Source organism: Solea solea, chromosome 18 (assembly GCF_958295425.1).
Source record: "Solea solea chromosome 18, fSolSol10.1, whole genome shotgun sequence".
Taxonomy (NCBI): domain Eukaryota; kingdom Metazoa; phylum Chordata; class Actinopteri; order Pleuronectiformes; family Soleidae; genus Solea; species Solea solea.
Window position 1 is genome coordinate 12,513,105 of NC_081151.1, and position 26,044 is coordinate 12,539,148.

At 48.0% G+C, this 26,044-nt stretch overlaps 51 non-coding genes across 51 annotated transcripts; all 51 read left to right on the forward strand.

Annotated features, from left to right (window-relative positions):
• Nucleotides 1-1,427: 1,427 nt before the first annotated feature.
• Nucleotides 1,428-1,499, forward strand: trnad-guc (transfer RNA aspartic acid (anticodon GUC)). Its single transcript has one exon. It is a non-coding gene; the product is annotated as a tRNA-Asp (tRNA).
• A 141-nt stretch (nucleotides 1,500-1,640) lies between these two features.
• On the forward strand, nucleotides 1,641-1,714 carry trnav-cac (transfer RNA valine (anticodon CAC)). The gene has a single exon. It is a non-coding gene; the product is annotated as a tRNA-Val (tRNA).
• Nucleotides 1,715-2,127: 413 nt separating this feature from the next.
• trnav-aac (transfer RNA valine (anticodon AAC)) lies at nucleotides 2,128-2,200 on the forward strand. Its single transcript has one exon. It is a non-coding gene; the product is annotated as a tRNA-Val (tRNA).
• Nucleotides 2,201-2,730: 530 nt separating this feature from the next.
• On the forward strand, nucleotides 2,731-2,802 carry trnad-guc (transfer RNA aspartic acid (anticodon GUC)). Its single transcript has one exon. It is a non-coding gene; the product is annotated as a tRNA-Asp (tRNA).
• Nucleotides 2,803-2,942: 140 nt separating this feature from the next.
• On the forward strand, nucleotides 2,943-3,016 carry trnav-cac (transfer RNA valine (anticodon CAC)). The gene has a single exon. It is a non-coding gene; the product is annotated as a tRNA-Val (tRNA).
• Nucleotides 3,017-4,032: 1,016 nt separating this feature from the next.
• On the forward strand, nucleotides 4,033-4,104 carry trnad-guc (transfer RNA aspartic acid (anticodon GUC)). The gene has a single exon. It is a non-coding gene; the product is annotated as a tRNA-Asp (tRNA).
• A 141-nt stretch (nucleotides 4,105-4,245) lies between these two features.
• Nucleotides 4,246-4,318, forward strand: trnav-cac (transfer RNA valine (anticodon CAC)). Its single transcript has one exon. It is a non-coding gene; the product is annotated as a tRNA-Val (tRNA).
• A 1,014-nt stretch (nucleotides 4,319-5,332) lies between these two features.
• On the forward strand, nucleotides 5,333-5,404 carry trnad-guc (transfer RNA aspartic acid (anticodon GUC)). Its single transcript has one exon. It is a non-coding gene; the product is annotated as a tRNA-Asp (tRNA).
• A 141-nt stretch (nucleotides 5,405-5,545) lies between these two features.
• Nucleotides 5,546-5,618, forward strand: trnav-cac (transfer RNA valine (anticodon CAC)). The gene has a single exon. It is a non-coding gene; the product is annotated as a tRNA-Val (tRNA).
• Nucleotides 5,619-6,038: 420 nt separating this feature from the next.
• Nucleotides 6,039-6,111, forward strand: trnav-aac (transfer RNA valine (anticodon AAC)). Its single transcript has one exon. It is a non-coding gene; the product is annotated as a tRNA-Val (tRNA).
• A 530-nt stretch (nucleotides 6,112-6,641) lies between these two features.
• On the forward strand, nucleotides 6,642-6,713 carry trnad-guc (transfer RNA aspartic acid (anticodon GUC)). Its single transcript has one exon. It is a non-coding gene; the product is annotated as a tRNA-Asp (tRNA).
• Nucleotides 6,714-6,854: 141 nt separating this feature from the next.
• On the forward strand, nucleotides 6,855-6,927 carry trnav-cac (transfer RNA valine (anticodon CAC)). Its single transcript has one exon. It is a non-coding gene; the product is annotated as a tRNA-Val (tRNA).
• A 420-nt stretch (nucleotides 6,928-7,347) lies between these two features.
• On the forward strand, nucleotides 7,348-7,420 carry trnav-aac (transfer RNA valine (anticodon AAC)). The gene has a single exon. It is a non-coding gene; the product is annotated as a tRNA-Val (tRNA).
• A 530-nt stretch (nucleotides 7,421-7,950) lies between these two features.
• On the forward strand, nucleotides 7,951-8,022 carry trnad-guc (transfer RNA aspartic acid (anticodon GUC)). The gene has a single exon. It is a non-coding gene; the product is annotated as a tRNA-Asp (tRNA).
• A 141-nt stretch (nucleotides 8,023-8,163) lies between these two features.
• On the forward strand, nucleotides 8,164-8,236 carry trnav-cac (transfer RNA valine (anticodon CAC)). Its single transcript has one exon. It is a non-coding gene; the product is annotated as a tRNA-Val (tRNA).
• A 419-nt stretch (nucleotides 8,237-8,655) lies between these two features.
• trnav-aac (transfer RNA valine (anticodon AAC)) lies at nucleotides 8,656-8,728 on the forward strand. The gene has a single exon. It is a non-coding gene; the product is annotated as a tRNA-Val (tRNA).
• Nucleotides 8,729-9,258: 530 nt separating this feature from the next.
• On the forward strand, nucleotides 9,259-9,330 carry trnad-guc (transfer RNA aspartic acid (anticodon GUC)). Its single transcript has one exon. It is a non-coding gene; the product is annotated as a tRNA-Asp (tRNA).
• Nucleotides 9,331-9,471: 141 nt separating this feature from the next.
• Nucleotides 9,472-9,544, forward strand: trnav-cac (transfer RNA valine (anticodon CAC)). The gene has a single exon. It is a non-coding gene; the product is annotated as a tRNA-Val (tRNA).
• A 419-nt stretch (nucleotides 9,545-9,963) lies between these two features.
• On the forward strand, nucleotides 9,964-10,036 carry trnav-aac (transfer RNA valine (anticodon AAC)). The gene has a single exon. It is a non-coding gene; the product is annotated as a tRNA-Val (tRNA).
• A 530-nt stretch (nucleotides 10,037-10,566) lies between these two features.
• On the forward strand, nucleotides 10,567-10,638 carry trnad-guc (transfer RNA aspartic acid (anticodon GUC)). Its single transcript has one exon. It is a non-coding gene; the product is annotated as a tRNA-Asp (tRNA).
• A 141-nt stretch (nucleotides 10,639-10,779) lies between these two features.
• trnav-cac (transfer RNA valine (anticodon CAC)) lies at nucleotides 10,780-10,852 on the forward strand. Its single transcript has one exon. It is a non-coding gene; the product is annotated as a tRNA-Val (tRNA).
• A 419-nt stretch (nucleotides 10,853-11,271) lies between these two features.
• On the forward strand, nucleotides 11,272-11,344 carry trnav-aac (transfer RNA valine (anticodon AAC)). Its single transcript has one exon. It is a non-coding gene; the product is annotated as a tRNA-Val (tRNA).
• A 530-nt stretch (nucleotides 11,345-11,874) lies between these two features.
• On the forward strand, nucleotides 11,875-11,946 carry trnad-guc (transfer RNA aspartic acid (anticodon GUC)). The gene has a single exon. It is a non-coding gene; the product is annotated as a tRNA-Asp (tRNA).
• Nucleotides 11,947-12,087: 141 nt separating this feature from the next.
• trnav-cac (transfer RNA valine (anticodon CAC)) lies at nucleotides 12,088-12,160 on the forward strand. The gene has a single exon. It is a non-coding gene; the product is annotated as a tRNA-Val (tRNA).
• A 419-nt stretch (nucleotides 12,161-12,579) lies between these two features.
• On the forward strand, nucleotides 12,580-12,652 carry trnav-aac (transfer RNA valine (anticodon AAC)). Its single transcript has one exon. It is a non-coding gene; the product is annotated as a tRNA-Val (tRNA).
• A 530-nt stretch (nucleotides 12,653-13,182) lies between these two features.
• trnad-guc (transfer RNA aspartic acid (anticodon GUC)) lies at nucleotides 13,183-13,254 on the forward strand. Its single transcript has one exon. It is a non-coding gene; the product is annotated as a tRNA-Asp (tRNA).
• A 141-nt stretch (nucleotides 13,255-13,395) lies between these two features.
• trnav-cac (transfer RNA valine (anticodon CAC)) lies at nucleotides 13,396-13,468 on the forward strand. The gene has a single exon. It is a non-coding gene; the product is annotated as a tRNA-Val (tRNA).
• A 419-nt stretch (nucleotides 13,469-13,887) lies between these two features.
• On the forward strand, nucleotides 13,888-13,960 carry trnav-aac (transfer RNA valine (anticodon AAC)). Its single transcript has one exon. It is a non-coding gene; the product is annotated as a tRNA-Val (tRNA).
• A 530-nt stretch (nucleotides 13,961-14,490) lies between these two features.
• Nucleotides 14,491-14,562, forward strand: trnad-guc (transfer RNA aspartic acid (anticodon GUC)). The gene has a single exon. It is a non-coding gene; the product is annotated as a tRNA-Asp (tRNA).
• A 141-nt stretch (nucleotides 14,563-14,703) lies between these two features.
• trnav-cac (transfer RNA valine (anticodon CAC)) lies at nucleotides 14,704-14,776 on the forward strand. The gene has a single exon. It is a non-coding gene; the product is annotated as a tRNA-Val (tRNA).
• A 419-nt stretch (nucleotides 14,777-15,195) lies between these two features.
• On the forward strand, nucleotides 15,196-15,268 carry trnav-aac (transfer RNA valine (anticodon AAC)). Its single transcript has one exon. It is a non-coding gene; the product is annotated as a tRNA-Val (tRNA).
• A 530-nt stretch (nucleotides 15,269-15,798) lies between these two features.
• trnad-guc (transfer RNA aspartic acid (anticodon GUC)) lies at nucleotides 15,799-15,870 on the forward strand. The gene has a single exon. It is a non-coding gene; the product is annotated as a tRNA-Asp (tRNA).
• A 141-nt stretch (nucleotides 15,871-16,011) lies between these two features.
• trnav-cac (transfer RNA valine (anticodon CAC)) lies at nucleotides 16,012-16,084 on the forward strand. Its single transcript has one exon. It is a non-coding gene; the product is annotated as a tRNA-Val (tRNA).
• A 419-nt stretch (nucleotides 16,085-16,503) lies between these two features.
• On the forward strand, nucleotides 16,504-16,576 carry trnav-aac (transfer RNA valine (anticodon AAC)). The gene has a single exon. It is a non-coding gene; the product is annotated as a tRNA-Val (tRNA).
• A 530-nt stretch (nucleotides 16,577-17,106) lies between these two features.
• Nucleotides 17,107-17,178, forward strand: trnad-guc (transfer RNA aspartic acid (anticodon GUC)). The gene has a single exon. It is a non-coding gene; the product is annotated as a tRNA-Asp (tRNA).
• Nucleotides 17,179-17,319: 141 nt separating this feature from the next.
• trnav-cac (transfer RNA valine (anticodon CAC)) lies at nucleotides 17,320-17,392 on the forward strand. Its single transcript has one exon. It is a non-coding gene; the product is annotated as a tRNA-Val (tRNA).
• Nucleotides 17,393-17,811: 419 nt separating this feature from the next.
• Nucleotides 17,812-17,884, forward strand: trnav-aac (transfer RNA valine (anticodon AAC)). Its single transcript has one exon. It is a non-coding gene; the product is annotated as a tRNA-Val (tRNA).
• A 530-nt stretch (nucleotides 17,885-18,414) lies between these two features.
• trnad-guc (transfer RNA aspartic acid (anticodon GUC)) lies at nucleotides 18,415-18,486 on the forward strand. Its single transcript has one exon. It is a non-coding gene; the product is annotated as a tRNA-Asp (tRNA).
• A 141-nt stretch (nucleotides 18,487-18,627) lies between these two features.
• On the forward strand, nucleotides 18,628-18,700 carry trnav-cac (transfer RNA valine (anticodon CAC)). Its single transcript has one exon. It is a non-coding gene; the product is annotated as a tRNA-Val (tRNA).
• Nucleotides 18,701-19,119: 419 nt separating this feature from the next.
• Nucleotides 19,120-19,192, forward strand: trnav-aac (transfer RNA valine (anticodon AAC)). Its single transcript has one exon. It is a non-coding gene; the product is annotated as a tRNA-Val (tRNA).
• Nucleotides 19,193-19,722: 530 nt separating this feature from the next.
• Nucleotides 19,723-19,794, forward strand: trnad-guc (transfer RNA aspartic acid (anticodon GUC)). The gene has a single exon. It is a non-coding gene; the product is annotated as a tRNA-Asp (tRNA).
• Nucleotides 19,795-19,935: 141 nt separating this feature from the next.
• Nucleotides 19,936-20,008, forward strand: trnav-cac (transfer RNA valine (anticodon CAC)). The gene has a single exon. It is a non-coding gene; the product is annotated as a tRNA-Val (tRNA).
• Nucleotides 20,009-20,427: 419 nt separating this feature from the next.
• trnav-aac (transfer RNA valine (anticodon AAC)) lies at nucleotides 20,428-20,500 on the forward strand. The gene has a single exon. It is a non-coding gene; the product is annotated as a tRNA-Val (tRNA).
• A 530-nt stretch (nucleotides 20,501-21,030) lies between these two features.
• Nucleotides 21,031-21,102, forward strand: trnad-guc (transfer RNA aspartic acid (anticodon GUC)). The gene has a single exon. It is a non-coding gene; the product is annotated as a tRNA-Asp (tRNA).
• Nucleotides 21,103-21,243: 141 nt separating this feature from the next.
• Nucleotides 21,244-21,316, forward strand: trnav-cac (transfer RNA valine (anticodon CAC)). Its single transcript has one exon. It is a non-coding gene; the product is annotated as a tRNA-Val (tRNA).
• A 411-nt stretch (nucleotides 21,317-21,727) lies between these two features.
• On the forward strand, nucleotides 21,728-21,800 carry trnav-aac (transfer RNA valine (anticodon AAC)). Its single transcript has one exon. It is a non-coding gene; the product is annotated as a tRNA-Val (tRNA).
• A 530-nt stretch (nucleotides 21,801-22,330) lies between these two features.
• trnan-guu (transfer RNA asparagine (anticodon GUU)) lies at nucleotides 22,331-22,402 on the forward strand. The gene has a single exon. It is a non-coding gene; the product is annotated as a tRNA-Asn (tRNA).
• A 141-nt stretch (nucleotides 22,403-22,543) lies between these two features.
• trnav-cac (transfer RNA valine (anticodon CAC)) lies at nucleotides 22,544-22,616 on the forward strand. The gene has a single exon. It is a non-coding gene; the product is annotated as a tRNA-Val (tRNA).
• Nucleotides 22,617-23,628: 1,012 nt separating this feature from the next.
• Nucleotides 23,629-23,700, forward strand: trnad-guc (transfer RNA aspartic acid (anticodon GUC)). The gene has a single exon. It is a non-coding gene; the product is annotated as a tRNA-Asp (tRNA).
• A 141-nt stretch (nucleotides 23,701-23,841) lies between these two features.
• On the forward strand, nucleotides 23,842-23,914 carry trnav-cac (transfer RNA valine (anticodon CAC)). Its single transcript has one exon. It is a non-coding gene; the product is annotated as a tRNA-Val (tRNA).
• Nucleotides 23,915-24,327: 413 nt separating this feature from the next.
• Nucleotides 24,328-24,400, forward strand: trnav-aac (transfer RNA valine (anticodon AAC)). Its single transcript has one exon. It is a non-coding gene; the product is annotated as a tRNA-Val (tRNA).
• The last annotated feature ends 1,644 nt before the right edge of the window (nucleotides 24,401-26,044 follow it).

Consider the following 26,044-nt stretch of genomic DNA (forward strand, 5'->3'; position numbering starts at 1 on the left):
TGATCATCATCGGCCCCAAATCCATCACCAAATCCATTAATTTCTCCCTCACTGTCGACACCTCCACCCTGTCTCCATCCCTTCACAGTCACAACCTTGGAATCATCTTTGACAATAACCTCTCCTTTGAACACCACATAAAACAAATCACCAAAACTGCCTTTTTTCACCTCAAAAACATCGCCCGACTCCGCCCATCACTCTCTTTTCCACTGCTGAAACCCTCATCCACACCTTCATCACCTCTAGAATCGACTACTGCAACAACGTCCTGTACAGCTCACCATCCAAAACCTTAAATAAACTCCAGTACATCCAGAACTCTGCTGCCCTTCTGCTCACCCACACCCGCACCCGTGACCACATCACCCCCGTCCTCCAGAACCTCCACTGGCACCCGGTCCCACAACGCATTCAATTCAAAATCCTTCTCCTCACTCACAAAGCACTCCATAACCAGGCCCCTTCCTACCTCAATGACCTGCTCCACCGCCACAACCCATCCCGCAGCCTCTGTTCATCTGATGAAATTGCTTTTAATGTTGAGTCCATTGTGTTTTTTTGTTTTTTCTTTGTGATGTTTACCATTTGGTGTTGTTTTAGCTGCTTTTATGTTCTGTTAGGTGTCTTTGAGTATTTAGAAAAGCGCTTGAAAATAAAATGTATTATTATTATTAGAAGTGAATGTTTTTTAATTGTTAGACTTAAACTCACACTGCAAAAAAGGGCAATGCACAGTCTGTCTATTTCTTGAAAAATGAAGCGTTCAGTGCAATTTTCTCTGAATTCACAAAACTCCAAAAAAAGTGCACGTCTCCTCCCTTCTCCTTGTCCTGCAATGTGATCCTATAAGATGTGTTTTCAGTGCCCCCGTGGGACCAGATGGTGCAGCAGTCCTTGTTAGTATAGTGGACAGTATCTCCACCTGTCACGCGGAAACATTTGCTGACCGTTGCCTTGATCAACAAAAAAAAAGGACTGAGAAACATTGTACTTAAGTGTCAGTGTGGTACGAGTCAGTAAATTAGCTTCTCAGGTCCTCTGGCTGTTGCACTTTACAAACTGGAGACCACAGTCTGTCATGGTCAGTTGACCTGACTCATCCCATCCTTGCTGAAAGACCAGAGTAAGGGCATTTGTCTTCCCAAGGCCATGACTTTGCGGGGGCAACCTGTCCTCATCTGAAGGTTCCTGTTGGAGATGGCCTGATGGAGCCTTTCCGAATGTAACGTTCATCTTTCCTGGGAAGAGATGTATGGTCTTCTTCATTATCTGAGTGAAGACCCCCTGGGGTAGGTATTCACCTCGACACGGGGTTCACTCTGAATGAGTGCATCTCTTGCAATGTCAGACTGTTGGCTGGCAGCAAAAGTAGACAGACCGGGCTCCGCAATTTGTCACCATGGCCACGAAAGGGGTGGCCGCAGTCCTCGTTAGTATAGTGGACAGTATCTCCGCCTGTCACGCGGAAGACCGGGGTTCGATTCCCTGACGGGGAGCTTTTTCCTCTTCTATGCCCATGGGACCTTTATATCAAAACTCGACCTTGACCAGATGCCTCTCCTGCGAAATCACACATCCACTGCTATAAGACTCATTACATTTTGGGAAAAATCTCCAATCCTGGCGTCCTTCACAGGGTTTCCGTAGTGTAGTGGTCATCACGTTCGCTTCACACGCGAAAGGTCTTCGGTTCGAAAACCGAGCGGAAACAAGTTTGCTTCCACAGCTATTCACTAAAGCCTGATTAGTATTTGATCAATACAGCTGCTGCCGAGAAACTTAGCTCAAGACCCTCGTCTCATTGAGATGGGCAATGCGACCAAGAAGAGAGCCTTCCGAAGCTTTCCTGTCAGCCAGAATAGTTGGGGTCAACGCAAGTCAGACACTAACAGTCTGGAGACAGATCAACGCAACACAGTTGTGCTCCAGCTGACAATTCAATAGAACTATCACACTCAGTAGATACTCATAAAGTCTGCACCCCAAGTGGACCATTTGTCAAGGTAGTGTTCAAAAGCAAATTTTCAAAGTCTCCATTTTGCTCCCTCCTGTCAAAGCACACATCTATTGCTGTCAGGCTCATTGTATTTTGGGAAACTCTCCAATCCCAGTTGGCTCGTAAGGGTTTCCGTAGTGTAGTGGTCATCACGTTCGCCTAACACGCGAAAGGTCCTCGGCTCGAAACCGAGCGGAAACAGCGTCGCTTTTAACGTCTCCATGGGGTGGGGGAAAAACATTTGCTCACCCTTGCCTTGATCAACAAAAAAAAAGGACTGAGAAACATTGTACTTAAGTGTCAAACCATTGTGGTACGAGTCAGTAAATTAGCTTCTCAGGTCCTCTGGCTGTTGCACTTTACAAACTGGAGACCACAGTCTGTCATGGTCAGTTGACCTGACTCATCCCATCCTTGCTGAAAGACCAGAGTAAGGGCATTTGTCTTCCCAAGGCCATGACTTTGCGGGGGCAACCTGTCCTCATCTGAAGGTTCCTGTTGGAGATGGCCTGATGGAGCCTTTCCGAATGTAACGTTCATCTTTCCTGGGAAGAGATGTATGGTCTTCTTCATTATCTGAGTGAAGACCCCCTGGGGTAGGTATTCACCTCGACACGGGGTTCACTCTGAATGAGTGCATCTCTTGCAATGTCAGACTGTTGGCTGGCAGCAAAAGTAGACAGACCGGGCTCCGCAATTTGTCACCATGGCCACGAAAGGGGTGGCCGCAGTCCTCGTTAGTATAGTGGACAGTATCTCCGCCTGTCACGCGGAAGACCGGGGTTCGATTCCCCGACGGGGAGCTTTTTCCTCTTCTATGCCCATGGGACCTTTATATCAAAACTCGACCTTGACCAGATGCCTCTCCTGCCAAATCACACATCCACTGCTATAAGACTCATTACATTTTGGGAAAAATCTCCAATCCTGGCTTCCTTCACAGGTTTTCCGTAGTGTAGTGGTCATCACGTTCGCTTCACACGCGAAAGGTCCTCGGTTCGAAACCGAGCGGAAACAAGTTTGCTTCCGCAGCGATTCACTAAAGCCTGACTAGTATTTGATCAATACAGCTGCTGCTGAGAAACATAGCTCAAGACCCTCGTCTCATTGAGATGGGCAATACGACCAAGAAGAGAGCCTTCCGAAGCTTTCCTGTCAGCCGGAGTAGTTGGGGTCAACGCAAATCAGACACCAACAGTCTGGAGACAGATCAACACAACACAGTTGTGCTCCAGCTGACAATTGAATAGAACTATCACACTCAGTAGATACTCATAAAGTCTGCACCCCAAGTGGACCGTTTGTCAAGGTAGTGTTCAAAAGCAAACTTTCAAAGTCTCCATTTTGCTCCCTCCTGTCAACGCACACATCTATTGCTGTCAGGCTCGTTGTATTTTGGGAAACTCTCCAATCTCAGTTGGCTCGTAAGGGTTTCCGTAGTGTACTGGTCATCACGTTCGCCTAACACGCGAAAGGTCCTCGGCTCGAAACCCAGCGGAAACAGCATGGCTTTTAACGTCTCCATGGGGTGGGGGAAAAACATTTGCTGACCCTTGCCTTGATCAACAACAAAAAAGGACTGAGAAACATTGTACTTAAGTGTCAAACCATTGTGGTACGAGTCAGTAAATTACCTTCTCAGGTCCTCTGGCTGTTGCACTTTACAAACTGGAGACCACAGTCTGTCATGGTCCGTTGACCTGACTCATCCCATCCTTGCTGAAAGACCAGAGTAAGGGCATCTGTCTTCCCAAGGCCATGACTTTGCGGGGGCAACCTGTCCTCATCTGAAGGTTCCTGTTGGAGATGGCTGGATGGAGCCTTTCCGAATGTAACTTTCATCTTTCCTGGGAAGAGATGTATGGTCTTCTTCATTATCTGAGTGAAGACCCCCTGGGGTAGGTATTCACCTCGACATGGGGTTCACTCTGAATGAGTGCATCTCTTGCAATGTCAGACTGTTGGCTGGCAGCAAAAGTAGACAGACCGGGCCCCGCAATTTGTCACCATGGCCACGAAAAGGGTGGCCGCAGTCCTCGTTAGTATAGTGGACAGTATCTCCGCCTGTCACGCGGAAGACCGGGGTTCGATTCCCCGACGGGGAGCTTTTTCCTCTTCTATGCCCATGGGACCTTTATATCAAAACTCGACCTTGACCAGATGCCTCTCCTGCCAAATCACACGTCCACTGCTATAAGACTCATTACATTTTGGGAAAAATCTCCAATCCTGGCGTACTTCACAGGGTTTCCGTAGTGTAGTAGTCATCACGTTCGCTTCACACGCGAAAGGTCCTCGGTTCGAAACCGAGCGGAAACAAGTTTGCTTCCGCAGCGATTCACTAAAGCCTGACTAGTATTTGATCAATACAGCTGCTGCTGCTGAGAAACATAGCTCAAGACCCTCGTCTCATTGAGATGGGCAATACGACCAAGAAGAGAGCCTTCCGAAGCTTTCCTGTCAGCCAGAGTAGTTGGGGTCAACGCAAATCAGACACCAACAGTCTGGAGACAGATCTACACAGTTGTGCTCCAGCTGACAATTGAATAGAACTATCACACTCAGTAGATACTCATAAAGTCTGCACCCCAAGTGGACCGTTTGTCAAGGTAGTGTTCAAAAGCAAACTTTCAAAGTCTCCATTTTGCTCCCTCCTGTCAACGCACACATCTATTGCTGTCAGGCTCGTTGTATTTTGGGAAACTCTCCAATCTCAGTTGGCTCGTAAGGGTTTCCGTAGTGTAGTGGTCATCACGTTCGCCTAACACGCGAAAGGTCCTCGTCTCGAAACCCAGCGGAAACAGCATGGCTTTTAACGTCTCCATGGGGTGGGGGAAAAACATTTGCTGACCCTTGCCTTGATCAACAACAAAAAAGGACTGAGAAACATTGTACTTAAGTGTCAAACCATTGTGGTACGAGTCAGTAAATTACCTTCTCAGGTCCTCTGGCTGTTGCACTTTACAAACTGGAGACCACAGTCTGTCATGGTCCGTTGACCTGACTCATCCCATCCTTGCTGAAAGACCAGAGTAAGGGCATCTGTCTTCCCAAGGCCATGACTTTGCGGGGGCAACCTGTCCTCATCTGAAGGTTCCTGTTGGAGATGGCCGGATGGAGCCTTTCCGAATGTAACTTTCATCTTTCCTGGGAAGAGATGTATGGTCTTCTTCATTATCTGAGTGAAGACCCCCTGGGGTAGGTATTCACCTCGACATGGGGTTCACTCTGAATGAGTGCATCTCTTGCAATGTCAGACTGTTGGCTGGCAGCAAAAGTAGACAGACCGGGCCCCGCAATTTGTCACCATGGCCACGAAAAGGGTGGCCGCAGTCCTCGTTAGTATAGTGGACAGTATCTCCGCCTGTCACGCGGAAGACCGGGGTTCGATTCCCCGACGGGGAGCTTTTTCCTCTTCTATGCCCATGGGACCTTTATATCAAAACTCGACCTTGACCAGATGCCTCTCCTGCCAAATCACACGTCCACTGCTATAAGACTCATTACATTTTGGGAAAAATCTCCAATCCTGGCGTACTTCACAGGGTTTCCGTAGTGTAGTGGTCATCACGTTCGCTTCACACGCGAAAGGTCCTCGGTTCGAAACCGAGCGGAAACAAGTTTGCTTCCGCAGCGATTCACTAAAGCCTGACTAGTATTTGATCAATACAGCTGCTGCTGCTGCTGAGAAACATAGCTCAAGACCCTCGTCTCATTGAGATGGGCAATACGACCAAGAAGAGAGCCTTCCGAAGCTTTCCTGTCAGCCAGAGTAGTTGGGGGTCAACGCAAATCAGACACCAACAGTCTGGAGACAGATCAACACAACACAGTTGTGCTCCAGCTGACAATTGAATAGAACTATCACACTCAGTAGATACTCATAAAGTCTGCACCCCAAGTGGACCGTTTGTCAAGGTAGTGTTCAAAAGCAAACTTTCAAAGTCTCCATTTTGCTCCCTCCTGTCAACGCACACATCTATTGCTGTCAGGCTCGTTGTATTTTGGGAAACTCTCCAATCTCAGTTGGCTCGTAAGGGTTTCCGTAGTGTAGTGGTCATCACGTTCGCCTAACACGCGAAAGGTCCTCGGCTCGAAACCCAGCGGAAACAGCATGGCTTTTAACGTCTCCATGGGGTGGGGGAAAAACATTTGCTGACCCTTGCCTTGATCAACAACAAAAAAGGACTGAGAAACATTGTACTTAAGTGTCAAACCATTGTGGTACGAGTCAGTAAATTACCTTCTCAGGTCCTCTGGCTGTTGCACTTTACAAACTGGAGACCACAGTCTGTCATGGTCCGTTGACCTGACTCATCCCATCCTTGCTGAAAGACCAGAGTAAGGGCATCTGTCTTCCCAAGGCCATGACTTTGCGGGGGCAACCTGTCCTCATCTGAAGGTTCCTGTTGGAGATGGCCGGATGGAGCCTTTCCGAATGTAACTTTCATCTTTCCTGGGAAGAGATGTATGGTCTTCTTCATTATCTGAGTGAAGACCCCCTGGGGTAGGTATTCACCTCGACATGGGGTTCACTCTGAATGAGTGCATCTCTTGCAATGTCAGACTGTTGGCTGGCAGCAAAAGTAGACAGACCGGGCCCCGCAATTTGTCACCATGGCCACGAAAAGGGTGGCCGCAGTCCTCGTTAGTATAGTGGACAGTATCTCCGCCTGTCACGCGGAAGACCGGGGTTCGATTCCCCGACGGGGAGCTTTTTCCTCTTCTATGCCCATGGGACCTTTATATCAAAACTCGACCTTGACCAGATGCGTCTCCTGCCAAATCACACGTCCACTGCTATAAGACTCATTACATTTTGGGAAAAATCTCCAATCCTGGCGTACTTCACAGGGTTTCCGTAGTGTAGTGGTCATCACGTTCGCTTCACACGCGAAAGGTCCTCGGTTCGAAACCGAGCGGAAACAAGTTTGCTTCCGCAGCGATTCACTAAAGCCTGACTAGTATTTGATCAATACAGCTGCTGCTGCTGCTGAGAAACATAGCTCAAGACCCTCGTCTCATTGAGATGGGCAATACGACCAAGAAGAGAGCCTTCCGAAGCTTTCCTGTCAGCCAGAGTAGTTGGGGGTCAACGCAAATCAGACACCAACAGTCTGGAGACAGATCAACACAACACAGTTGTGCTCCAGCTGACAATTGAATAGAACTATCACACTCAGTAGATACTCATAAAGTCTGCACCCCAAGTGGACCGTTTGTCAAGGTAGTGTTCAAAAGCAAACTTTCAAAGTCTCCATTTTGCTCCCTCCTGTCAACGCACACATCTATTGCTGTCAGGCTCGTTGTATTTTGGGAAACTCTCCAATCTCAGTTGGCTCGTAAGGGTTTCCGTAGTGTAGTGGTCATCACGTTCGCCTAACACGCGAAAGGTCCTCGGCTCGAAACCCAGCGGAAACAGCATGGCTTTTAACGTCTCCATGGGGTGGGGGAAAAACATTTGCTGACCCTTGCCTTGATCAACAACAAAAAAGGACTGAGAAACATTGTACTTAAGTGTCAAACCATTGTGGTACGAGTCAGTAAATTACCTTCTCAGGTCCTCTGGCTGTTGCACTTTACAAACTGGAGACCACAGTCTGTCATGGTCCGTTGACCTGACTCATCCCATCCTTGCTGAAAGACCAGAGTAAGGGCATCTGTCTTCCCAAGGCCATGACTTTGCGGGGGCAACCTGTCCTCATCTGAAGGTTCCTGTTGGAGATGGCCGGATGGAGCCTTTCCGAATGTAACTTTCATCTTTCCTGGGAAGAGATGTATGGTCTTCTTCATTATCTGAGTGAAGACCCCCTGGGGTAGGTATTCACCTCGACATGGGGTTCACTCTGAATGAGTGCATCTCTTGCAATGTCAGACTGTTGGCTGGCAGCAAAAGTAGACAGACCGGGCCCCGCAATTTGTCACCATGGCCACGAAAAGGGTGGCCGCAGTCCTCGTTAGTATAGTGGACAGTATCTCCGCCTGTCACGCGGAAGACCGGGGTTCGATTCCCCGACGGGGAGCTTTTTCCTCTTCTATGCCCATGGGACCTTTATATCAAAACTCGACCTTGACCAGATGCCTCTCCTGCCAAATCACACGTCCACTGCTATAAGACTCATTACATTTTGGGAAAAATCTCCAATCCTGGCGTACTTCACAGGGTTTCCGTAGTGTAGTGGTCATCACGTTCGCTTCACACGCGAAAGGTCCTCGGTTCGAAACCGAGCGGAAACAAGTTTGCTTCCGCAGCGATTCACTAAAGCCTGACTAGTATTTGATCAATACAGCTGCTGCTGCTGCTGAGAAACATAGCTCAAGACCCTCGTCTCATTGAGATGGGCAATACGACCAAGAAGAGAGCCTTCCGAAGCTTTCCTGTCAGCCAGAGTAGTTGGGGTCAACGCAAATCAGACACCAACAGTCTGGAGACAGATCAACACAACACAGTTGTGCTCCAGCTGACAATTGAATAGAACTATCACACTCAGTAGATACTCATAAAGTCTGCACCCCAAGTGGACCGTTTGTCAAGGTAGTGTTCAAAAGCAAACTTTCAAAGTCTCCATTTTGCTCCCTCCTGTCAACGCACACATCTATTGCTGTCAGGCTCGTTGTATTTTGGGAAACTCTCCAATCTCAGTTGGCTCGTAAGGGTTTCCGTAGTGTAGTGGTCATCACGTTCGCCTAACACGCGAAAGGTCCTCGGCTCGAAACCCAGCGGAAACAGCATGGCTTTTAACGTCTCCATGGGGTGGGGGAAAAACATTTGCTGACCCTTGCCTTGATCAACAACAAAAAAGGACTGAGAAACATTGTACTTAAGTGTCAAACCATTGTGGTACGAGTCAGTAAATTACCTTCTCAGGTCCTCTGGCTGTTGCACTTTACAAACTGGAGACCACAGTCTGTCATGGTCCGTTGACCTGACTCATCCCATCCTTGCTGAAAGACCAGAGTAAGGGCATCTGTCTTCCCAAGGCCATGACTTTGCGGGGGCAACCTGTCCTCATCTGAAGGTTCCTGTTGGAGATGGCCGGATGGAGCCTTTCCGAATGTAACTTTCATCTTTCCTGGGAAGAGATGTATGGTCTTCTTCATTATCTGAGTGAAGACCCCCTGGGGTAGGTATTCACCTCGACATGGGGTTCACTCTGAATGAGTGCATCTCTTGCAATGTCAGACTGTTGGCTGGCAGCAAAAGTAGACAGACCGGGCCCCGCAATTTGTCACCATGGCCACGAAAAGGGTGGCCGCAGTCCTCGTTAGTATAGTGGACAGTATCTCCGCCTGTCACGCGGAAGACCGGGGTTCGATTCCCCGACGGGGAGCTTTTTCCTCTTCTATGCCCATGGGACCTTTATATCAAAACTCGACCTTGACCAGATGCCTCTCCTGCCAAATCACACGTCCACTGCTATAAGACTCATTACATTTTGGGAAAAATCTCCAATCCTGGCGTACTTCACAGGGTTTCCGTAGTGTAGTGGTCATCACGTTCGCTTCACACGCGAAAGGTCCTCGGTTCGAAACCGAGCGGAAACAAGTTTGCTTCCGCAGCGATTCACTAAAGCCTGACTAGTATTTGATCAATACAGCTGCTGCTGCTGCTGAGAAACATAGCTCAAGACCCTCGTCTCATTGAGATGGGCAATACGACCAAGAAGAGAGCCTTCCGAAGCTTTCCTGTCAGCCAGAGTAGTTGGGGTCAACGCAAATCAGACACCAACAGTCTGGAGACAGATCAACACAACACAGTTGTGCTCCAGCTGACAATTGAATAGAACTATCACACTCAGTAGATACTCATAAAGTCTGCACCCCAAGTGGACCGTTTGTCAAGGTAGTGTTCAAAAGCAAACTTTCAAAGTCTCCATTTTGCTCCCTCCTGTCAACGCACACATCTATTGCTGTCAGGCTCGTTGTATTTTGGGAAACTCTCCAATCTCAGTTGGCTCGTAAGGGTTTCCGTAGTGTAGTGGTCATCACGTTCGCCTAACACGCGAAAGGTCCTCGGCTCGAAACCCAGCGGAAACAGCATGGCTTTTAACGTCTCCATGGGGTGGGGGAAAAACATTTGCTGACCCTTGCCTTGATCAACAACAAAAAAGGACTGAGAAACATTGTACTTAAGTGTCAAACCATTGTGGTACGAGTCAGTAAATTACCTTCTCAGGTCCTCTGGCTGTTGCACTTTACAAACTGGAGACCACAGTCTGTCATGGTCCGTTGACCTGACTCATCCCATCCTTGCTGAAAGACCAGAGTAAGGGCATCTGTCTTCCCAAGGCCATGACTTTGCGGGGGCAACCTGTCCTCATCTGAAGGTTCCTGTTGGAGATGGCCGGATGGAGCCTTTCCGAATGTAACTTTCATCTTTCCTGGGAAGAGATGTATGGTCTTCTTCATTATCTGAGTGAAGACCCCCTGGGGTAGGTATTCACCTCGACATGGGGTTCACTCTGAATGAGTGCATCTCTTGCAATGTCAGACTGTTGGCTGGCAGCAAAAGTAGACAGACCGGGCCCCGCAATTTGTCACCATGGCCACGAAAAGGGTGGCCGCAGTCCTCGTTAGTATAGTGGACAGTATCTCCGCCTGTCACGCGGAAGACCGGGGTTCGATTCCCCGACGGGGAGCTTTTTCCTCTTCTATGCCCATGGGACCTTTATATCAAAACTCGACCTTGACCAGATGCCTCTCCTGCCAAATCACACGTCCACTGCTATAAGACTCATTACATTTTGGGAAAAATCTCCAATCCTGGCGTACTTCACAGGGTTTCCGTAGTGTAGTGGTCATCACGTTCGCTTCACACGCGAAAGGTCCTCGGTTCGAAACCGAGCGGAAACAAGTTTGCTTCCGCAGCGATTCACTAAAGCCTGACTAGTATTTGATCAATACAGCTGCTGCTGCTGCTGAGAAACATAGCTCAAGACCCTCGTCTCATTGAGATGGGCAATACGACCAAGAAGAGAGCCTTCCGAAGCTTTCCTGTCAGCCAGAGTAGTTGGGGTCAACGCAAATCAGACACCAACAGTCTGGAGACAGATCAACACAACACAGTTGTGCTCCAGCTGACAATTGAATAGAACTATCACACTCAGTAGATACTCATAAAGTCTGCACCCCAAGTGGACCGTTTGTCAAGGTAGTGTTCAAAAGCAAACTTTCAAAGTCTCCATTTTGCTCCCTCCTGTCAACGCACACATCTATTGCTGTCAGGCTCGTTGTATTTTGGGAAACTCTCCAATCTCAGTTGGCTCGTAAGGGTTTCCGTAGTGTAGTGGTCATCACGTTCGCCTAACACGCGAAAGGTCCTCGGCTCGAAACCCAGCGGAAACAGCATGGCTTTTAACGTCTCCATGGGGTGGGGGAAAAACATTTGCTGACCCTTGCCTTGATCAACAACAAAAAAGGACTGAGAAACATTGTACTTAAGTGTCAAACCATTGTGGTACGAGTCAGTAAATTACCTTCTCAGGTCCTCTGGCTGTTGCACTTTACAAACTGGAGACCACAGTCTGTCATGGTCCGTTGACCTGACTCATCCCATCCTTGCTGAAAGACCAGAGTAAGGGCATCTGTCTTCCCAAGGCCATGACTTTGCGGGGGCAACCTGTCCTCATCTGAAGGTTCCTGTTGGAGATGGCCGGATGGAGCCTTTCCGAATGTAACTTTCATCTTTCCTGGGAAGAGATGTATGGTCTTCTTCATTATCTGAGTGAAGACCCCCTGGGGTAGGTATTCACCTCGACATGGGGTTCACTCTGAATGAGTGCATCTCTTGCAATGTCAGACTGTTGGCTGGCAGCAAAAGTAGACAGACCGGGCCCCGCAATTTGTCACCATGGCCACGAAAAGGGTGGCCGCAGTCCTCGTTAGTATAGTGGACAGTATCTCCGCCTGTCACGCGGAAGACCGGGGTTCGATTCCCCGACGGGGAGCTTTTTCCTCTTCTATGCCCATGGGACCTTTATATCAAAACTCGACCTTGACCAGATGCCTCTCCTGCCAAATCACACGTCCACTGCTATAAGACTCATTACATTTTGGGAAAAATCTCCAATCCTGGCGTACTTCACAGGGTTTCCGTAGTGTAGTGGTCATCACGTTCGCTTCACACGCGAAAGGTCCTCGGTTCGAAACCGAGCGGAAACAAGTTTGCTTCCGCAGCGATTCACTAAAGCCTGACTAGTATTTGATCAATACAGCTGCTGCTGCTGCTGAGAAACATAGCTCAAGACCCTCGTCTCATTGAGATGGGCAATACGACCAAGAAGAGAGCCTTCCGAAGCTTTCCTGTCAGCCAGAGTAGTTGGGGTCAACGCAAATCAGACACCAACAGTCTGGAGACAGATCAACACAACACAGTTGTGCTCCAGCTGACAATTGAATAGAACTATCACACTCAGTAGATACTCATAAAGTCTGCACCCCAAGTGGACCGTTTGTCAAGGTAGTGTTCAAAAGCAAACTTTCAAAGTCTCCATTTTGCTCCCTCCTGTCAACGCACACATCTATTGCTGTCAGGCTCGTTGTATTTTGGGAAACTCTCCAATCTCAGTTGGCTCGTAAGGGTTTCCGTAGTGTAGTGGTCATCACGTTCGCCTAACACGCGAAAGGTCCTCGGCTCGAAACCCAGCGGAAACAGCATGGCTTTTAACGTCTCCATGGGGTGGGGGAAAAACATTTGCTGACCCTTGCCTTGATCAACAACAAAAAAGGACTGAGAAACATTGTACTTAAGTGTCAAACCATTGTGGTACGAGTCAGTAAATTACCTTCTCAGGTCCTCTGGCTGTTGCACTTTACAAACTGGAGACCACAGTCTGTCATGGTCCGTTGACCTGACTCATCCCATCCTTGCTGAAAGACCAGAGTAAGGGCATCTGTCTTCCCAAGGCCATGACTTTGCGGGGGCAACCTGTCCTCATCTGAAGGTTCCTGTTGGAGATGGCCGGATGGAGCCTTTCCGAATGTAACTTTCATCTTTCCTGGGAAGAGATGTATGGTCTTCTTCATTATCTGAGTGAAGACCCCCTGGGGTAGGTATTCACCTCGACATGGGGTTCACTCTGAATGAGTGCATCTCTTGCAATGTCAGACTGTTGGCTGGCAGCAAAAGTAGACAGACCGGGCCCCGCAATTTGTCACCATGGCCACGAAAAGGGTGGCCGCAGTCCTCGTTAGTATAGTGGACAGTATCTCCGCCTGTCACGCGGAAGACCGGGGTTCGATTCCCCGACGGGGAGCTTTTTCCTCTTCTATGCCCATGGGACCTTTATATCAAAACTCGACCTTGACCAGATGCCTCTCCTGCCAAATCACACGTCCACTGCTATAAGACTCATTACATTTTGGGAAAAATCTCCAATCCTGGCGTACTTCACAGGGTTTCCGTAGTGTAGTGGTCATCACGTTCGCTTCACACGCGAAAGGTCCTCGGTTCGAAACCGAGCGGAAACAAGTTTGCTTCCGCAGCGATTCACTAAAGCCTGACTAGTATTTGATCAATACAGCTGCTGCTGCTGCTGAGAAACATAACTCAAGACCCTCGTCTCATTGAGATGGGCAATACGACCAAGAAGAGAGCCTTCCGAAGCTTTCCTGTCAGCCAGAGTAGTTGGGGTCAACGCAAATCAAACACCAACAGTCTGGAGACAGATCAACACAACACAGTTGTGCTCCAGCTGACAATTGAATAGAACTATCACACTCAGTAGATACTCATAAAGTCTGCACCCCAAGTGGACCGTTTGTCAAGGTAGTGTTCAAAAGCAAACTTTCAAAGTCTCCATTTTGCTCCCTCCTGTCAACGCACACATCTATTGCTGTCAGGCTCGTTGTATTTTGGGAAACTCTCCAATCTCAGTTGGCTCGTAAGGGTTTCCGTAGTGTAGTGGTCATCACGTTCGCCTAACACGCGAAAGGTCCTCGGCTCGAAACCCAGCGGAAACAGCATGGCTTTTAACGTCTCCATGGGGTGGGGGAAAAACATTTGCTGACCCTTGCCTTGATCAACAACAAAAAAGGACTGAGAAACATTGTACTTAAGTGTCAAACCATTGTGGTACGAGTCAGTAAATTACCTTCTCAGGTCCTCTGGCTGTTGCACTTTACAAACTGGAGACCACAGTCTGTCATGGTCCGTTGGCCTGACTCATCCCATCCTTGCTGAAAGACCAGAGTAAGGGCATCTGTCTTCCCAAGGCCATGACTTTGCGGGGGCAACCTGTCCTCATCTGAAGGTTCCTGTTGGAGATGGCCGGATGGAGCCTTTCCGAATGTAACTTTCATCTTTCCTGGGAAGAGATGTATGGTCTTCTTCATTATCTGAGTGAAGACCCCCTGGGGTAGGTATTCACCTCGACATGGGGTTCACTCTGAATGAGTGCATCTCTTGCAATGTCAGACTGTTGGCTGGCAGCAAAAGTAGACAGACCGGGCCCCGCAATTTGTCACCATGGCCACGAAAAGGGTGGCCGCAGTCCTCGTTAGTATAGTGGACAGTATCTCCGCCTGTCACGCGGAAGACCGGGGTTCGATTCCCCGACGGGGAGCTTTTTCCTCTTCTATGCCCATGGGACCTTTATATCAAAACTCGACCTTGACCAGATGCCTCTCCTGCCAAATCACACGTCCACTGCTATAAGACTCATTACATTTTGGGAAAAATCTCCAATCCTGGCGTACTTCACAGGGTTTCCGTAGTGTAGTGGTCATCACGTTCGCTTCACACGCGAAAGGTCCTCGGTTCGAAACCGAGCGGAAACAAGTTTGCTTCCGCAGCGATTCACTAAAGCCTGACTAGTATTTGATCAATACAGCTGCTGCTGCTGCTGAGAAACATAGCTCAAGACCCTCGTCTCATTGAGATGGGCAATACGACCAAGAAGAGAGCCTTCCGAAGCTTTCCTGTCAGCCAGAGTAGTTGGGGTCAACGCAAATCAGACACCAACAGTCTGGAGACAGATCAACACAACACAGTTGTGCTCCAGCTGACAATTGAATAGAACTATCACACTCAGTAGATACTCATAAAGTCTGCACCCCAAGTGGACCGTTTGTCAAGGTAGTGTTCAAAAGCAAACTTTCAAAGTCTCCATTTTGCTCCCTCCTGTCAACGCACACATCTATTGCTGTCAGGCTCGTTGTATTTTGGGAAACTCTCCAATCTCAGTTGGCTCGTAAGGGTTTCCGTAGTGTAGTGGTCATCACGTTCGCCTAACACGCGAAAGGTCCTCGGCTCGAAACCCAGCGGAAACAGCATGGCTTTTAACGTCTCCATGGGGTGGGGGAAAAACATTTGCTGACCCTTGCCTTGATCAACAACAAAAAAGGACTGAGAAACATTGTACTTAAGTGTCAAACCATTGTGGTACGAGTCAGTAAATTACCTTCTCAGGTCCTCTGGCTGTTGCACTTTACAAACTGGAGACCACAGTCTGTCATGGTCCGTTGACCTGACTCATCCCATCCTTGCTGAAAGACCAGAGTAAGGGCATCTGTCTTCCCAAGGCCATGACTTTGCGGGGGCAACCTGTCCTCATCTGAAGGTTCCTGTTGGAGATGGCCGGATGGAGCCTTTCCGAATGTAACTTTCATCTTTCCTGGGAAGAGATGTATGGTCTTCTTCATTATCTGAGTGAAGACCCCCTGGGGTAGGTATTCACCTCGACATGGGGTTCACTCTGAATGAGTGCATCTCTTGCAATGTCAGACTGTTGGCTGGCAGCAAAAGTAGACAGACCGGGCCCCGCAATTTGACACCATGGCCACGAAAGGGGTGGCCGCAGTCCTCGTTAGTATAGTGGACAGTATCTCCGCCTGTCACGCGGAAGACCGGGGTTCGATTCCCCGACGGGGAGCTTTTTCCTCTTCTATGCCCATGGGACCTTTATATCAAAACTCGACCTTGACCAGATGCCTCTCCTGCCAAATCACACGTCCACTGCTATAAGACTCATTACATTTTGGGAAAAATCTCCAATCCTGGCGTACTTCACAGGGTTTCCGTAGTGTAGTGGTCATCACGTTCGCTTCACACGCGAAAGGTCCTCGGTTCGAAACCGAGCGGAAACAAGTTTGCTTCCGCAGCGATTCACTAAAGCCTGACTAGTATTTGATCAATACAGCTGCTGCTGCTGCTGAGAAACATAGCTCAAGACCCTCGTCTCATTGAGATGGGCAATACGACCAAGAAGAGAGCCTTCCGAAGCTTTCCTGTCAGCCAGAGTAGTTGGGGTCAACGCAAATCAGACACCAACAGTCTGGAGACAGATCAACACAACACAGTTGTGCTCCAGCTGACAATTGAATAGAACTATCACACTCAGTAGATACTCATAAAGTCTGCACCCCAAGTGGACCGTTTGTCAAGGTAGTGTTCAAAAGCAAACTTTCAAAGTCTCCATTTTGCTCCCTCCTGTCAACGCACACATCTATTGCTGTCAGGCTCGTTGTATTTTGGGAAACTCTCCAATCTCAGTTGGCTCGTAAGGGTTTCCGTAGTGTAGTGGTCATCACGTTCGCCTAACACGCGAAAGGTCCTCGGCTCGAAACCGAGCGGAAACAGCATGGCTTTTAACGTCTCCATGGGGTGGGGGAAAAACATTTGCTGACCCTTGCCTTGATCAACAACAAAAAAGGACTGAGAAACATTGTACTTAAGTGTCAAACCATTGTGGTACGAGTCAGTAAATTACCTTCTCAGGTCCTCTGGCTGTTGCACTTTACAAACTGGAGACCACAGTCTGTCATGGTCCGTTGACCTGACTCATCCCGTCCTTGCTCAAAGACCAGAGTAAGGGCATCTGTCTTCCCAAGGCCATGACTTTGCGGGGGCAACCTGTCCTCATCTGAAGGTTCCTGTTGGAGATGGCCGGATGGAGCCTTTCCGAATGTAACTTTCATCTTTCCTGGGAAGAGATGTATGGTCTTCTTCATTATCTGAGTGAAGACCCCCTGGGGTAGGTATTCACCTCGACATGGGGTTCACTCTGAATGAGTGCATCTCTTGCAATGTCAGACTGTTGGCTGGCAGCAAAAGTAGACAGACCGGGCCCCGCAATTTGAGACCATGGCCACGAAAGGGGTGGCAGCAGTCCTCGTTAGTATAGTGGACAGTATCTCCGCCTGTCACGCGGAAGACCGGGGTTCGATTCCCCGACGGGGAGCTTTTTCCTCTTCTATGCCCATGGGACCTTTATATCAAAACTCGACCTTGACCAGATGCCTCTCCTGCCAAATCACACGTCCACTGCTATAAGACTCATTACATTTTGGGAAAAATCTCCAATCCTGGCGTACTTCACAGGGTTTCCGTAGTGTAGTGGTCATCACGTTCGCTTCACACGCGAAAGGTCCTCGGTTCGAAACCGAGCGGAAACAAGTTTGCTTCCGCAGCGATTCACTAAAGCCTGACTAGTATTTGATCAATACAGCTGCTGCTGCTGCTGAGAAACATAGCTCAAGACCCTCGTCTCATTGAGATGGGCAATACGACCAAGAAGAGAGCCTTCCGAAGCTTTCCTGTCAGCCAGAGTAGTTGGGGTCAACGCAAATCAGACACCAACAGTCTGGAGACAGATCAACACAACACAGTTGTGCTCCAGCTGACAATTGAATAGAACTATCACACTCAGTAGATACTCATAAAGTCTGCACCCCAAGTGGACCGTTTGTCAAGGTAGTGTTCAAAAGCAAACTTTCAAAGTCTCCATTTTGCTCCCTCCTGTCAACGCACACATCTATTGCTGTCAGGCTCGTTGTATTTTGGGAAACTCTCCAATCTCAGTTGGCTCGTAAGGGTTTCCGTAGTGTAGTGGTCATCACGTTCGCCTAACACGCGAAAGGTCCTCGGCTCGAAACCCAGCGGAAACAGCATGGCTTTTAACGTCTCCATGGGGTGGGGGAAAAACATTTGCTGACCCTTGCCTTGATCAACAACAAAAAAGGACTGAGAAACATTGTACTTAAGTGTCAAACCATTGTGGTACGAGTCAGTAAATTACCTTCTCAGGTCCTCTGGCTGTTGCACTTTACAAACTGGAGACCACAGTCTGTCATGGTCCGTTGACCTGACTCATCCCATCCTTGCTGAAAGACCAGAGTAAGGGCATCTGTCTTCCCAAGGCCATGACTTTGCGGGGGCAACCTGTCCTCATCTGAAGGTTCCTGTTGGAGATGGCCGGATGGAGCCTTTCCGAATGTAACTTTCATCTTTCCTGGGAAGAGATGTATGGTCTTCTTCATTATCTGAGTGAAGACCCCCTGGGGTAGGTATTCACCTCGACATGGGGTTCACTCTGAATGAGTGCATCTCTTGCAATGTCAGACTGTTGGCTGGCAGCAAAAGTAGACAGACCGGGCCCCGCAATTTGACACCATGGCCACGAAAGGGGTGGCCGCAGTCCTCGTTAGTATAGTGGACAGTATCTCCGCCTGTCACGCGGAAGACCGGGGTTCGATTCCCCGACGGGGAGCTTTTTCCTCTTCTATGCCCATGGGACCTTTATATCAAAACTCGACCTTGACCAGATGCCTCTCCTGCCAAATCACACGTCCACTGCTATAAGACTCATTACATTTTGGGAAAAATCTCCAATCCTGGCGTACTTCACAGGGTTTCCGTAGTGTAGTGGTCATCACGTTCGCTTCACACGCGAAAGGTCCTCGGTTCGAAACCGAGCGGAAACAAGTTTGCTTCCGCAGCGATTCACTAAAGCCTGACTAGTATTTGATCAATACAGCTGCTGCTGCTGCTGAGAAACATAGCTCAAGACCCTCGTCTCATTGAGATGGGCAATACGACCAAGAAGAGAGCCTTCCGAAGCTTTCCTGTCAGCCAGAGTAGTTGGGGTCAACGCAAATCAGACACCAACAGTCTGGAGACAGATCAACACAACACAGTTGTGCTCCAGCTGACAATTGAATAGAACTATCACACTCAGTAGATACTCATAAAGTCTGCACCCCAAGTGGACCGTTTGTCAAGGTAGTGTTCAAAAGCAAACTTTCAAAGTCTCCATTTTGCTCCCTCCTGTCAACGCACACATCTATTGCTGTCAGGCTCGTTGTATTTTGGGAAACTCTCCAATCTCAGTTGGCTCGTAAGGGTTTCCGTAGTGTAGTGGTCATCACGTTCGCCTAACACGCGAAAGGTCCTCGGCTCGAAACCGAGCGGAAACAGCATGGCTTTTAACGTCTCCATGGGGTGGGGGAAAAACATTTGCTGACCCTTGCCTTGATCAACAACAAAAAAGGACTGAGAAACATTGTACTTAAGTGTCAAACCATTGTGGTACGAGTCAGTAAATTACCTTCTCAGGTCCTCTGGCTGTTGCACTTTACAAACTGGAGACCACAGTCTGTCATGGTCCGTTGACCTGACTCATCCCGTCCTTGCTCAAAGACCAGAGTAAGGGCATCTGTCTTCCCAAGGCCATGACTTTGCGGGGGCAACCTGTCCTCATCTGAAGGTTCCTGTTGGAGATGGCCGGATGGAGCCTTTCCGAATGTAACTTTCATCTTTCCTGGGAAGAGATGTATGGTCTTCTTCATTATCTGAGTGAAGACCCCCTGGGGTAGGTATTCACCTCGACATGGGGTTCACTCTGAATGAGTGCATCTCTTGCAATGTCAGACTGTTGGCTGGCAGCAAAAGTAGACAGACCGGGCCCCGCAATTTGAGACCATGGCCACGAAAGGGGTGGCAGCAGTCCTCGTTAGTATAGTGGACAGTATCTCCGCCTGTCACGCGGAAGACCGGGGTTCGATTCCCCGACGGGGAGCTTTTTCCTCTTCTATGCCCATGGGACCTTTATATCAAAACTCGACCTTGACCAGATGCCTCTCCTGCCAAATCACACGTCCACTGCTATAAGACTCATTACATTTTGGGAAAAATCTCCAATCCTGGCGTACTTCACAGGGTTTCCGTAGTGTAGTGGTCATCACGTTCGCTTCACACGCGAAAGGTCCTCGGTTCGAAACCGAGCGGAAACAAGTTTGCTTCCGCAGCGATTCACTAAAGCCTGACTAGTATTTGATCAATACAGCTGCTGCTGCTGCTGAGAAACATAGCTCAAGACCCTCGTCTCATTGAGATGGGCAATACGACCAAGAAGAGAGCCTTCCGAAGCTTTCCTGTCAGCCAGAGTAGTTGGGGTCAACGCAAATCAGACACCAACAGTCTGGAGACAGATCAACACAACACAGTTGTGCTCCAGCTGACAATTGAATAGAACTATCACACTCAGTAGATACTCATAAAGTCTGCACCCCAAGTGGACCGTTTGTCAAGGTAGTGTTCAAAAGCAAACTTTCAAAGTCTCCATTTTGCTCCCTCCTGTCAACGCACACATCTATTGCTGTCAGGCTCGTTGTATTTTGGGAAACTCTCCAATCTCAGTTGGCTCGTAAGGGTTTCCGTAGTGTAGTGGTCATCACGTTCGCCTAACACGCGAAAGGTCCTCGGCTCGAAACCCAGCGGAAACAGCATGGCTTTTAACGTCTCCATGGGGTGGGGGAAAAACATTTGCTGACCCTTGCCTTGATCAACAACAAAAAAGGACTGAGAAACATTGTACTTAAGTGTCAAACCATTGTGGTACGAGTCAGTAAATTACCTTCTCAGGTCCTCTGGCTGTTGCACTTTACAAACTGGAGACCACAGTCTGTCATGGTCCGTTGACCTGACTCATCCCATCCTTGCTGAAAGACCAGAGTAAGGGCATCTGTCTTCCCAAGGCCATGACTTTGCGGGGGCAACCTGTCCTCATCTGAAGGTTCCTGTTGGAGATGGCCGGATGGAGCCTTTCCGAATGTAACTTTCATCTTTCCTGGGAAGAGATGTATGGTCTTCTTCATTATCTGAGTGAAGACCCCCTGGGGTAGGTATTCACCTCGACATGGGGTTCACTCTGAATGAGTGCATCTCTTGCAATGTCAGACTGTTGGCTGGCAGCAAAAGTAGACAGACCGGGCCCCGCAATTTGAGACCATGGCCACGAAAGGGGTGGCAGCAGTCCTCGTTAGTATAGTGGACAGTATCTCCGCCTGTCACGCGGAAGACCGGGGTTCGATTCCCCGACGGGGAGCTTTTTCCTCTTCTATGCCCATGGGACCTTTATATCAAAACTCGACCTTGACCAGATGCCTCTCCTGCCAAATCACACGTCCACTGCTATAAGACTCATTACATTTTGGGAAAAATCTCCAATCCTGGCGTCCTTCACAGGGTTTCCGTAGTGTAGTGGTCATCACGTTCGCTTCACACGCGAAAGGTCCTCGGTTCGAAACCGAGCGGAAACAAGTTTGCTTCCGCAGCGATTCACTAAAGCCTGACTAGTATTTGATCAATACAGCTGCTGCTGCTGAGAAACATAGCTCAAGACCCTCGTCTCATTGAAATGGGCAATACGACCAAGAAGAGAGCCTTCCGAAGCTTTCCTGTCAGCCAGAGTAGTTGGGGTCAACGCAAATCAGACACCAACAGTCTGGAGACAGATCAACACAGTTGTGCTCCAGCTGACAATTGAAAAGAACTATCACACTCAGTAGATACTCATAAAGTCTGCACCCCAAGTGGACCGTTTGTCAAGGTAGTGTTCAAAAGCAAACTTTCAAAGTCTCCATTTTGCTCCCTCCTGTCAACGCACACATCTATTGCTGTCAGGCTCGTTGTATTTTGGGAAACTCTCCAATCTCAGTTGGCTCGTAAGGGTTTCCGTAGTGTAGTGGTCATCACGTTCGCCTAACACGCGAAAGGTCCTCGGCTCGAAACCGAGCGGAAACAGCATGGCTTTTAACGTCTCCATGGGGTGGGGGAAAAACATTTGCTGACCCTTGCCTTGATCAACAACAAAAAAGGACTGAGAAACATTGTACTTAAGTGTCAAACCATTGTGGTACGAGTCAGTAAATTACCTTCTCAGGTCCTCTGGCTGTTGCACTTTACAAACTGGAGACCACAGTCTGTCATGGTCCGTTGACCTGACTCATCCCATCCTTGCTGAAAGACCAGAGTAAGGGCATCTGTCTTCCCAAGGCCATGACTTTGCGGGGGCAACCTGTCCTCATCTGAAGGTTCCTGTTGGAGATGGCCGGATGGAGCCTTTCCGAATGTAACTTTCATCTTTCCTGGGAAGAGATGTATGGTCTTCTTCATTATCTGAGTGAAGACCCCCTGGGGTAGGTATTCACCTCGACATGGGGTTCACTCTGAATGAGTGCATCTCTTGCAATGTCAGACGGTTGGCTGGCAGCAAAAGTAGACAGACCGGGCCCCGCAATTTGACACCATGGCCACGAAAGGGGTGGCCGCAGTCCTCGTTAGTATAGTGGACAGTATCTCTGCCTGTTACGCGGAAGACCGGGGTTCGATTCCCCGACGGGGAGCTTTTTCCTCTTCTATGCCCATGGGACCTTTATATCAAAACTCGACCTTGACCAGATGCCTCTCCTGCCAAATCACACGTCCACTGCTATAAGACTCATTACATTTTGGGAAAAATCTCCAATCCTGGCGTCCTTCACAGGGTTTCCGTAGTGTAGTGGTCATCACGTTCGCTTCACACGCGAAAGGTCCTCGGTTCGAAACCGAGCGGAAACTAGTTTGCTTCCGCAGCGATTCACTAAAGCCTGACTAGTATTTGATCAATACAGCTGCTGCTGCTGCTGAGAAACATAGCTCAAGACCCTCGTCTCATTGAGATGGGCAATACGACCAAGAAGAGAGCCTTCCGAAGCTTTCCTGTCAGCCAGAGTAGTTGGGGTCAACGCAAATCAGACACCAACAGTCTGGAGACAGATCAACACAACACAGTTGTGCTCCAGCTGACAATTGAATAGAACTATCACACTCAGTAGATACTCATAAAGTCTGCACCCCAAGTGGACAGTTTGTCAAGGTAGTGTTCAAAAGCAAACTTTCAAAGTCTCCATTTTGCTCCCTCCTGTCAACGCACACATCTATTGCTGTCAGGCTCGTTGTATTTTGGGAAACTCTCCAATCTCAGTTGGCTCGTAAGGGTTTCCGTAGTGTACTGGTCATCACGTTCACCTAACACGCGAAAGGTCCTCGGCTCGGAAACAGCATGGCTTTTAACGTCTCCATGGGGTGGGGGAAAAACATTTGCTGACCCTTGCCTTGATCAACAACAAAAAAGGACTGAGAAACATTGTACTTAAGTGTCAAAACATTGTGGTACGAGTCAGTAAATTACCTTCTCAGGTCCTCTGGCTGTTGCACTTTACAAACTGGAGACCACAGTCTGTCATGGTCCGTTGACCTGACTCATCCCATCCTTGCTGAAAGACCAGAGTAAGGGCATCTGTCTTCCCAAGGCCATGACTTTGCGGGGGCAACCTGTCCTCATCTGAAGGTTCCTGTTGGAGATGGCCGGATGGAGCCTTTCCGAATGTAACTTTCATCTTTCCTGGGAAGAGATGTATGGTCTTCTTCATTATCTGAGTGAAGACCCCCTGGGGTAGGTATTCACCTCGACATGGGGTTCACTCTGAATGAGTGCATCTCTTGCAATGTCAGACTGTTGGCTGGCAGCAAAAGTAGACAGACCGGGCCCCGCAATTTGTCACCATGGCCACGAAAAGGGTGGCCGCAGTCCTCGTTAGTATAGTGGACAGTATCTCCGCCTGTCACGCGGAAGACCGGGGTTCGATTCCCCGACGGGGAGCTTTTTCCTCTTCTATGCCCATGGGACCTTTATATCAAAACTCGACCTTGACCAGATGCCTCTCCTGCCAAATCACACGTCCACTGCTATAAGACTCATTACATTTTGGGAAAAATCTCCAATCCTGGCGTACTTCACAGGGTTTCCGTAGTGTAGTGGTCATCACGTTCGCTTCACACGCGAAAGGTCCTCGGTTCGAAACCGAGCGGAAACAAGTTTGCTTCCGCAGCGATTCACTAAAGCCTGACTAGTATTTGATCAATACAGCTGCTGCTGAGAAACATAGCTCAAGACCCTCGTCTCATTGAGATGGGCAATACGACCAAGAAGAGAGCCTTCCGAAGCTTTCCTGTCAGCCAGAGTAGTTGGGGTCAACGCAAATCAGACACCAACAGTCTGGAGACAGATCAACACAACACAGTTGTGCTCCAGCTGACAATTGAATAGAACTATCACACTCAGTAGATACTCATAAAGTCTGCAGCCCAAGTGGACTGTTTGTCAAGGTTGTGTTCAAAAGCAAACTTTCAAAGTCTCCATATTGCTCCCTCCTGTCAACGCACACATCTATTGCTGTCAGGCTCGTTGTATTTTGGGAAACTCTCCAATCTCAGTTGGCTCGTAAGGGTTTCCGTAGTGTAGTGGTCATCACGTTCGCCTAACACGCGAAAAGTCCTCGGCTCGAAACCGAGCGGAAACAGCATGGCTTTTAACGTCTCCATGGGGTGGGGGAAAAACATTTGCTGACCCTTGCCTTGATCAACAACAAAAAAGGACTGAGAAACATTGTACTTAAGTGTCAAACCATTGTGGTACGAGTCAGTAAATTACCTTCTCAGGTCCTCTGGCTGTTGCACTTTACAAACTGGAGACCACAGTCTGTCATGGCCCTTCGACCTGACTCATCCCATCCTTGCTGAAAGACCATTTGTCAAGGTAGTGTTCAAAAGCAAACTTTCAAAGTCTCCATTAAACAATTTATGCTGATCTTGACCATCAAAAACCAAATGGATGGACTTTGGCAACCACAACTGGATTTAATGTTCTTTTTCTGGATTTGTTAAGTAGATAACTTAAAGACTGAGAAACATTGTACTTAAGTGGCAAACCAATGTGGTACGGGTCAGTAAATTAGCTTCTGACCTTCTCGGCTGTGTTGCGCTGTTCAAACTGGAGACCATATTCTGTCATAGTCAGTTTATCTGACACACCCCAGACAGATAGATAGATAGATAGATAGATATCTCTTTAACACCTATTAATGATAACTGTTTACCTTGACACATCATGATAAGATCAATGTGAATGTTAGCTAAATTAGCCGCAATATAATCAAACGTTGATGTTACTGGACACTGTCAACAAACTCACATAAATTAAGCCAGTTGTTATGAAACAATTTTCATATATATGACTAAGGAGCATTAATTCACTATCTGATCAAAGGTGCCCCCACTTACTTTGAGAAAGCCTACAAGTTCTCCTTACTGCTGTTTCAAGCGGGAAACAGCACCTTTTCCTTGTCTATCTTGCTTGTCTTGGCCATAGAAGACCCTAGATTGATAAAAACAGGCTCTTTCTTTTTGAGAAATGTGTAGTCACATTTAGACTATAATATTATTACATTTAGAATGCAATTCAGGGCAGCAAATTCTTCTATTGCAATAATAACACAAGTAGCTAGATTGTTTTGTCCTCAATAACAGCTGCTATGCTCCTCCCTGCCCTGCTTGAGACAAAGTAAAGCATAGTAAGCAGCTGGTTTGTCCAGGAGAGATGTCATCAAGATGTCCTTTACAACATTTCTTTTGTAATCTACATAGAACTCATTTGCATAACACCATCTAATGGAAAACACCCTGCAAACACTGAGGTACTGTCTTCTGACTCAAGAGGGAGCTTGAGATGTGAAGCATATCAGCACACAAGACATTAGTTTATTGCTGATGGATTGAGTTTCAATACAGTTACATTCAAAAACACTACCTTTTCAAATAGTTGCCTGTGTGTTTTCAGTGTAGTGCACCGACCCTGTTAGCATGAATCCCCTTTTCTACAGAAAGATTATAATGAAAAATTCACTTATAAAACACAAATGTTTAATCAAAAAAATAAATATTTGGAGGTGGGTTGATGATGCATGTGGCCATATATGCATTCAGAGAAACATAGGTTTTTGTTACTCATAATTTAATTGTGATTAATTTATGAAAAGTACTCATATTCATAAATGAGAAATATTAAAAACGATTTCAAAAATAATGTTTATAGTATGTGGAACTGAGACAAAGTAAATATATACATTGTATTTATTATTATTTTTAGTAGTAGTAGTAGTAATAGC